Source organism: Sinocyclocheilus rhinocerous, unplaced genomic scaffold (assembly GCF_001515625.1).
Source record: "Sinocyclocheilus rhinocerous isolate Xijiao unplaced genomic scaffold, SAMN03320098_v1.1 scaffold4219, whole genome shotgun sequence".
Lineage (NCBI taxonomy): Eukaryota > Metazoa > Chordata > Actinopteri > Cypriniformes > Cyprinidae > Sinocyclocheilus > Sinocyclocheilus rhinocerous.
The window spans coordinates 240898-248937 of record NW_015644620.1 but is presented as its reverse complement, the minus strand read 5'-3'; the positions used below and the strand labels follow the sequence as shown (position 1 = coordinate 248937).

General features: G+C 34.1%; 1 protein-coding gene across 1 annotated transcript in view; it reads left to right on the top strand.

Annotated features, from left to right (window-relative positions):
* The window catches only part of LOC107758472 (monocarboxylate transporter 8-like), a 43252-nt gene extending 42283 nt beyond the window's left edge, over positions 1–969 (top strand). Inside the window, exon 7 of the mRNA XM_016576203.1 lies at positions 479–969. The gene's annotated coding sequence lies outside the window, so the exon portion shown is untranslated. The remainder of the gene's footprint in view (positions 1–478) is intronic.
* The last annotated feature ends 7071 nt before the right edge of the window (positions 970–8040 follow it).

Sequence of the window (8040 nt, the reverse complement as noted above, 5' to 3'; positions counted from 1 at the left end):
TTTGCTATATATTTGCTATATATATATATATATATATATATATATATACTGTATATAGTATCATTTCATTAAAAACATATTTCAACATATTTCCAAACAAACAAACACTAAAAGGATAGTTCACCCAAAAATGAAAATTCTATCATCATTTACTCACACTCATGTCATTTCAAATGACTTTCTTTTGTGGAACATAAAAGAGGGTATTTTAAAGACTGTTGGTAGCCGAGCTGTTTTGGTTAGACAAAAAAATGCTAAATATAGTTTCATGCATGCTTAGAAATTTTTATGGCTTGTGATTTTCTCTTTTCTTTCGCAAAAAAGGTTAATTTTGGACCCTGACTGTGGACATCGAGGATAACATTTCTGTCATCTAGTATAGATGAAGGGTTACTCAAGCTTATTATTTGATGTCTGACATGAAAAACTGGCAAACCAGCGGAGTGTGTGACGTCTGTTGTTTCTTGTCTTTCTGCAGGGATGCATCTCACCAGCACTGCTTGTGGCGTGTGTACGTGAGTGTGTGTCAAGATGGTGTGTGATGTATTTCCTCTGTGCTTGGCTCTAATCAAAGTCGAGGTCTCAAGGCTTTCCCTCCTGCTTGTTTGCTGTTCTGGAGAGGAGACGTGATCATCCATCAAGAACCCAAACCCTCCTCCAGTGGCCCACACTGCCGTTTCTACCGGCTCCCGAGTGATTGAAAAACTTCCGCATGCAGATTTGGGCTGAAATCACCTCCTGCTTGCATTTCTCACGAGAATCTGAACGGTTAGCTCAGGTAGTGCAGGAGATGTCAGTTAAATTAGGACAGCAAATGCTTTAGCACCTTTATAAAGGAAACATTAATTTGATGTGAGAGAGTAGCATTTCCAGCACCGAGAAAAGTGCTGTTTTCATTTAGCTTTATAGTAGGGCTGCACGATTAATCGAATACGATTGTCATGCGCATTTTGTTAGTAAAGTCGGTTCTGTAATCAGCAGGAAATCATCATCACGTGTTTTCAGATGGAGCAGAATCGAATCGTGATCTCGATTCCATTTCGATTTATCGTGCAGCCCTACTTTATAGTTTATTGTCTAGATTATGCAAATCAGATTTGTAAGCTTTAGATGTTTTCATAATACGATTTAAAAAAAAATTAAAATTAAAATTTGATTTCGGAAACTTTTATGAGACAAATCCGTCTTTCTTAGTGTGCTTTCTGCTACCGACTTCGATAACCTCAGCCGTGATTTTCTTATCATATCGTACCGCAGCTGTGTATCGCAGGGAATTATGTAGAAATGAAAACTAAATGAGGAATCATTTTTATGAAATTTTTTTAAAGCTAATCCTCTGTCCTTAATGATATCTGCTAAATTGAGTTCAGTAATCAGCTATGCAGTAAGGAGTTCACAAACTGTGCCATGACCATTGAGCCAGATGAAAACTAAAGGATCAATATTCATAAAGGGGGTGAATCTAATGAAAAAAAATGCCAAAGGAAAATAAATAGAAATTATATTTTGCATGAAGATTTTATTTGAACAATTAAGCACATTTCCACCAAATTTATAGAATGCGAAAACAATCTTGTTCATCATCAAAATACTTTAATTAAAGAAATCAAATCTGAATACATACATCTGTATAAAATAAAACTTTATTGTAGATTATTGGAGTAGATTTACAAGAAAATATTATTTCAGTCACTTAATTTCACATTTAATTTATTGTGTTGCTTGTTGCTTCTTTGCAATTATTTGTGAAATTTGCCAGCAATTTCTGAGTGAAATTGTTTTAAAGTAAATCCTACACCAGTTTATTTCAATTCACCCTTTATGCAAAACATAATGTCTTATTTTTGGGGTAAAATATGACCCATATATTTCTTAACAATTTTCCTGAGATCCATTCAAGGACAAAATCACTACATTTTCTATTTTTAAAAATCTACATGTGTCTCTTTTCCACATTTGACTCCCGTTTATTGTATTTTTTTTTTAAAGAAATTATATTGTGCTTATATGTGTTGTCTTGTTATATTGGAAAAAAAAAACATCTGGCATTTGGATTCAAGTTGAATGGACTTAAGAAGACAATCAAAGTGCGATCTGAACTGAATGACAACACCATAAAAATGTCACATCTGTGATTCTGTTTAAGAATGGAAAGAACTGATTGCTGTAAGCAAAACAACATAGTAGTATTACACAAAGTGGGCAATGTTTATGAGTATTAATCAAATACTATGTGACATTTGAATTATATAATGCGAAAACAATCTTGTTCATCATCACAATACAGTAAAGTAATCAAATCCAGACACATAAATCAGTATAAAATACCACAATGTAAAAAAAAAAAAATCAAAGCTGTAAATTAAACTTTATTGGAGATTATTGGAGACGTTTTTACAAGAAAATATTATTTCAGTCTTCATTTCACAATTAATTCATTTTGGTACTTGTTGCAAAGTATTATTTGTGAAATTTACTAGTAATTTCTGAGTGAAAATTGTTTTAAAGTAAATCCTACATCTTTTATTTCAGTCCACCATTTATGCAAAATATCATTTCTTATTTTGGGGGTAAAATATGACCTAGATATTTCTTGACAATTTTCCTGAGATCCACTCAAGGACAAAATCACTACATCATCTATTTTTTAAAATCTATATATGTCTTTTTTTCAACATTTGACTCCCATTTATTGTATTTTTTAAAGAAATTATATTTTGGTTATATGTGTTGTGTCTGGTTTATTATATTAAAAACACATCTGGCATTTGAAATCGAGTTGAATGGACTTACGAAGACAATCAAAGCGCGATCTGAACTGAATGACGACACTATAAAAATGTCACATCTGTGATTCTGTTTAAGAATGGAAAGAACTGATTGCTGTAAGCAAAACAACATAGTAGTATTACACAAAGTGGGCAATGTTTATGAGTATTAATCAAATACTATGTGACATTTGAAGCTGTGTTTATTCTTTTTGTATCGGTCGATTACATTAACATGTCTCATGTGTTTAGTGAGAGCAGCTTTTCCTCAGTCTCTTCCAAACACTAATGAGCTGAAACAATTCAGCCAAGAGAAATATTGATTATACATTAAAAAATAATTCAGTTTGATTAAAAATAGACAATTTTAGCCTACATTTGTGTGTGCATGCTTATTAGAGTATCACGTCGCTGGCTTAGCAACATGCTGACATCTAACTATTGAAATCGATTGTGAATTGACTGCTATTTGCGTTTGTGAGGTTAGGATACTGATTTAGGCATCAAGGCAGCTCACTAGTATTTGGAACAGAGCTGTAGTTTCTCTCTGCACTTTCATCCGTCTATTTGTCAACTATTTATCTGAAGCCCTTTAACCACCAGTTTCTGTCCGTGTTGTCATGGAAATCTGTCCATATGAGCTAATTAACCTTGTTTCGGGTACATTTTCCTCAGAACTCATTAGTTGACCTGTTTAAAAAATAAAAAAATGGTCACGATCTTAACCAAACTGCCTCAACCGACCCCGTCCTGCAGGTTTAACCAGGAGACGGCGCTTTTACACAAAAGCAACTAGACCACAAGACACCTCTTCAGATTCTAGTACTGTGTGATGGTGTTATGTGGTGACTAAAGATACTTGTTTTAGATGAATTGATGTCTTTATTGGAAAAAGACGAAATCGTGCATACCTCAGATGTCTGTTTTATGGTTTCATACTGATAAGTGTTAGACCCTGGTGCACTTTGTTGTATTGATTTGCCTCCTACAGTGGTTTGTGCAGATTCATGGATCCTGTCGTTTATGTCTCTCTGATCAGCATGTGATTATTGGTGCTCATATAGCAGGCCCTGCTATATGAGCCTTATCCAATTGATCATCCTTTCTTAGAGTTTTGGTCGTGCCATTTGTGACTGGTAGCTGTGTTTTTATATGTGTGAGGGACAAAGAACTTATTGCTGATTGGCTACAAGTTTGTTTTGCTATTCGGCCCGAATCAGTTTTCTTTAAGTACACTTATACTTTAAGTACCAGATAATGTGTATCATGTCACAAAATGATTTTAATACGACTGAAACTGTAGGCTATTTAACGTGATCACAATTGAAATTATATTGTGCTTATATGTGTTGTCTTGTTATATTGGAAAAAAAAACATCTGGCATTTGGATTCAAGTTGAATGGACTTAAGAAGACAATCAAAGTGCGATCTGAACTGAATGACAACACCATAAAAATGTCACATCTGTGATTCTGTTTAAGAATGGAAAGAACTGATTGCTGTAAGCAAAACAACATAGTAGTATTACACAAAGTGGGCAATGTTTATGAGTATTAATCAAATACTATGTGACATTTGAAGCTGTGTTTATTCTTTGTGTATCGGTCGATTACATTAACATGTCTCATGTGTTTAGTGAGAGCAGCTTTTCCTCAGTCTCTTCCAAACACTAATGAGCTGAAACAATTCAGCCAAGAGAAATATTGATTATACATTAAAAAATAATTCAGTTTGATTAAAAATAGACAATTTTAGCCTACATTTGTGTGTGCATGCTTATTAAAGTATCACGTCGCTGGCTTAGCAACATGCTGACATCTAACTATTGAAATCGATTGTGAATTGACTGCTATTTGCGTTTGTGAGGTTAGGATACTGATTTAGGCATCAAGGCAGCTCACTAGTATTTGGAACAGAGCTGTAGTTTCTCTCTGCACTTTCATCCGTCTATTTGTCAACTATTTCTCTGAAGCCCTTTAACCACCAGTTTCTGTCCGTGTTGTCATGGAAATCTGTCCATATGAGCTAATTAACCTTGTTTCGGGTACATTTTCCTCAGAACTCATTAGTTGACCTGTTTAAAAAATAAAAAAATGGTCACGATCTTAACCAAACTGCCTCAACCGACCCCGTCCTGCAGGTTTAACCAGGAGACGGCGCTTTTACACAAAAGCAACTAGACCACAAGACACCTCTTCAGATTCTAGTACTGTGTGATGGTGTTATGTGGTGACTAAAGATGCTTGTTTTAGATGAATTGATGTCTTTATTGGAAAAAGACGAAATCGTGCATACATCAGACGTCTGTTTTATGGTTTCATACTGATAAGTGTCGTTATCTATCATACGCGGATCCGTTCCGGCGGAAGGCGTATGACATATGCGCAGCGCGGATGCGGGAATGGCGCATCACGTGTGCTTAGCCTACTGCATTCACCGTAAAATGCATTTTTAAAATATTATATATATATATATATACACAGGGTGCGATTTGTGAAAAAAAGCAGAGGGAGGGATGATTTTGAAAACTTTTTTTTCAGAGAAAGGCTTTAAAGTAACCTAATGTTAGTGTAATCTGTTAACAAAGCACACCATAAACCCGTCTTTTTAGGGAAGTACCAGATAATGTGTGTCATGTCATGAAATGTTTTTAATACGACTGAAACTGTAGGCTATTTAACGTGATCACAATTTAATAAAAACATTAGGCCGATTAATTATTTAATTTCAAAGGTTATCCAAACAACGAATAAATTATATAGGAAAGTGAGCAAACAACATTTACAGTATCAACGGAGCTTTTTGAAACTCCGAATCAGTTAAACCATTGCGTTGCAAAATTATTCGAAGTGCTCCAATCGGATCGCGTATCGGGACTTCAAAGCGCGTATCGGGAAGATGCGTAGACCAGAGTGGGGGAAACCCCCGGCTAATCCCACCCTGTATATATATATATATATATATATATATATATATATGCATTGTGATATAGTCAAGAACATTAAAATCTATTAAAATCTGCATAAAGGCAGTGAATATCATAACTATGACTATCATGCTTTCACATTACATTAATGTACTATTATTATTACTGTAATGCAAAAAAACCCTGACTTTTTTGGATTACAGTAATAATAATTGTGCGGGAAAATGCTTAATTTATGGAAATGTCATAATGTCAAAATAATTGAGTGAAATTCATGCTTTTTCAGATGCTCTTGTTTTCATAGATACAGACTCCTGCAGTTTGATTCACGCCGCTTATGTCTTCCATTAATAATTTTGTCCAGTTCCAGCCAAACTTGTATGTAGGGACTGTGGCTTGTCTGTCTGTCTCTCTCGTCTTTAATTCTGGTTTTGTTTTTAATGATTAAACATCAGTGCAAAAGTCACCCTATTTACACTCTGAATATATAACTTGACTTTGCATTTTACTCTTTTGGCTTAAATTGAGAACTATTTTTATTTTATTTTTAACCTTGCCCAACCACTCAGCTTCTTTCCGATGTGTTTCAATGACTAACCTCACTTCATGAGTAAAAAACTATTTCACAATGACCACTTTCCTACTAAAATAATGAATTTACTTTTTTCTTACCTCACGTCACTGCCTTTTTTTTATTTTTTAAAATGCGGTTTAACTTAAAGGCCAGATAATATACTTTTATTTATCTGCTTGTGTTCATGCATATTGCAGAAGGAATTTAATCTAGGGGACGCAATCAACTTTATTTTTCTGTAAATGTTGAACTGGTGCGTAAACATAGTAAAGGTCTCTTTAGCTTTCGGATCAATACTTCAGACCGCTCTCTGCCCTTTCTGATGTACCATGTGCCTGCACATAAAATACTCTAAACTACATTTACACCAGGCTTCTCAATTATATTGTTTACAGTTGTCAACACAACAAAAACTGTACTTACATTTAAGTACATTTCTCATATATATGCATACACACAGAGTTGACCTTTAGGGGTCAAACGGTGGAAGGGTCAAACGCTTTGTGTCTGGAGAGTGTCCGTCCCACCTGGTGCTTACATGTACTATATAGCAACACATGCTGTAAAGCCTGATACAGGCGATAGGGCTTCAATTAACAGTCATTTCTCATTCTAAACTACCATAAAAGGTCAGTAAATCAGTCATGATTGTGTTTCTCTCTATTTTTCAACTGTTCTCACTTTACACAACTGTAGCACTTGTTTTCTGAACCTCAATCTTCACCATCCTCATCCTCATCATGAAATATTAGTGATTTTAAAGGATTATTGAAGGTGAGCTGCTAGAAATGTGTAATTTTGTGTTTATGTGAAAAGTATTTTTTTGATCCTGTAATAAATGTATTTTTTTGTTTTGTTTTCTATTCAACCAACAATAAACATATTACACACCAACTGTTATTCCAAATTGTCTTTTTGTCGATATTTGCTCTCAATTTGATAATGACTGATGATTGTTAATATGTTGAATTGAATTTTGTTAGAAACCAGGCCCCTCAGTGCAAACAAAATGGATGAAAATGTCTACTGTTTATGTCCTAAATGTCAAGAGAACTGAATTATGATTTATCATTATACATCTGTTTATTCTGTACAGTCTGAGAGCTGGTGAGTAAACTAAACATAGCTGTTTAAAGTGTGTTGAAGGGCAAGTATTTGTTCTTACAATGCTGCAATGTCAGCTTAACTTGAATAGAAATGGAAATTTTCCATTTACTTACAGTACTTGTGGAAGGACTTGTGTATTATCCATATAGTTGTATTCTTGAACAGGTTTTTACCCCTTTTTGTCCTATAATCTAGTTACATAATATTGCAGATGTTCTAGACTTTAACTGTACAAATTTCACCTAAATATGTGCTTTGTGAATTAACCTGCAAACTCCAGACCGGCGAAAAGGGGGAATGTGGAATTTTTCTTCTGAAAATTTATTGTAATCAGCAGTTGAAAATTAAAATTGAACTACATGTTTTGGTAGCAAAGTTGTTTTGAAATAACAACACCAATGTCTATAACATTCTATACTGTATGAAACTGTACCATTGAAATAATACATTAATGTAAGTTTTAAAATGATAAACCTCACATTTCAGCCTAATAAATGATTAGGCATTATATAACTGGTCTACACAAAAATGTCAGACTGGCTAAATGAAAATGCTAATTCCCTCTCTGACAGTAGGTGGCGCTTATGGAAGAGCACCATTGTACACAAAGGTTTTATATATATATATATATATATATATATATATATATATATTCAGGAAGTGT